Consider the following 1,929-nt stretch of genomic DNA (forward strand, 5'->3'; position numbering starts at 1 on the left):
AAGTCAACAAACATACAGAAAATAGAAAATTAAAATGGCTAATTGGTTGGCATAAATATGTAGTACAACCTATTGGAGATTGGCATGTTCATAAAGAGGGGTAAGAACAAAATCAATCAGTCAGAATCCAAAATAATCCTGTAATTTAATGGCTCTGAGTTTCTGTTTTCTGATTGAAAATCAGTTATTAGAACCCACTTCAGAGAATTGGCAGAAATCACAGACTTTAGAGAATTTGAGAAATACTCATGTGCTTTATATTTTTGGAAGCCCTTATCAATATATGAATTTATTTTTAACTTTCCAACTATAATTGAAATTCCTGAGACCACAAAATTTGGGCAGCATATTTAAATAAATATCCCAATATCTAAAACACTATTTAAGTGCTCAAAAGTGCTCAATGCAAATGTGTAATAAGTCATGTAATTTGTATGTTCTTGAAATCCAATCTAATATTTTAAGGTAGAAAGCATTACATTAAGCCATATACATTAAAGAATTCTTTAATGGGCAAATTTTGAAGTTACTTTTTAATTAATGCCTAAGAAAATGGATGTATTGTCAATAAAATATGAGTCATTAATGGGTATCATAAATCTGAATTTACTGGGAATTGATTTTTATATTTGGAGATTTTTTGTTAAAAGAAATACATACTCATCTCCATTTTATTTACATTTTAATATAAATGTAGATAAATTAGACCATGTTGGCCATAGAGAAGTAGTTGGTATTGTCCATAGAGCTGATGTCACTTATTTCTCAGGAATGCTCATGCGGTAGATATTTGTGACTCTTAAAAATCATTTTATATTGTTTTAATAATTAAATGAATGCAAGTTCTAGTGTAAATGAATGAGAATCATTCACTATATATTTCTTAGTTTTATGTAAATTATTTTATCTTTCATGAATAAATATTTTTAATTTAAAATTCACTGGCCTGCAATCCCCATGGTTCTTCATTCTTTTTTTTTTCCTAAATCCATCCAATTTGTAAAATTGATTGATATGAGTAGAATATTTTATATGACTATACATTTCAATTTCTCTTATGAAATTAAGAGAATTCTAAAAGTGGATATGCTTGAAAAGAGGGTAAGTAAAAATCTAACATTATAAGAAACTTTCTGGGTGGAGGCTCATGCAGTGGTGACCAGTTGTGGGTCTGGAGCTCCTCCGAGCCACTTGTAACCATGGATTTTATCAGTCTGCCTTGCACCAGCCTACCTCGCTCCCTGAGGCCATGACCAACACCAACACCTTCAAGGGTCTTGACCCTCAGATCAGGAATAGCTTCTGGGATTTGCAGCCTCCTTTTGCTGGTGGATCCAATTCCTCCTTAGGATTTGATGAACCAACAGAATCATCCATGAGAAAGAATGAAATGGCCTCTAGCATCTTTGGAACACCTGAAGAAATCCCCCTTCTTGGGCCAAGTTGGCAGGTGCCAAAGATAGTGGTGGAAGCAAAGATTTGGAATCATCTTGATGAAAGAGAAGAAATTCTTCGGAAGCAAGCTGTGGAAACTTCTCAGATCTGAAGGGAGAAGGTGACATTCATAAAAATGGGGACACAGACCTGAAAGGCAGCCTGGGGCAGAGTGAAGAAAACCACTTGCCTGCTTGGCCAGTGCTCAGACCCAAGGTCCCTGTGCCTATATCACCCAGGAGAAACCCTCCTGGCAGTAAGTCCAGCCTGGTCTTGAGTTCACTAACTACCCTGAACTTTGTCATTTTGTTTGTTTTCTTCATGCTTGTGAATGCCCAACTTGAGCCTGACTCTGTATATTTTGAATTTGTTTTATTAAAAATATGCACTTAAAAAATGAGACTTTTTGGGCTGGGATTGTGGCTCAGCGGTAGAGCACTCGCCTAGCAAGGATGGGACCCAGGGGTTCGATCCTTAGCACAACATAAAAATAAA

The 1,929-nt window shown here is 35.5% G+C and overlaps 1 pseudogene; it reads left to right on the forward strand.

The window, feature by feature from the left end:
- The first annotated feature begins 1,249 nt into the window (after positions 1–1,249).
- Positions 1,250–1,610, forward strand: LOC143382988 (jupiter microtubule associated homolog 1 pseudogene; annotated as a pseudogene).
- Positions 1,611–1,929: the final 319 nt, after the last annotated feature.

The sequence above is a fragment of the Callospermophilus lateralis genome, chromosome 17, assembly GCF_048772815.1.
Source record: "Callospermophilus lateralis isolate mCalLat2 chromosome 17, mCalLat2.hap1, whole genome shotgun sequence".
Classification (NCBI taxonomy): Eukaryota; Metazoa; Chordata; class Mammalia; order Rodentia; family Sciuridae; genus Callospermophilus; species Callospermophilus lateralis.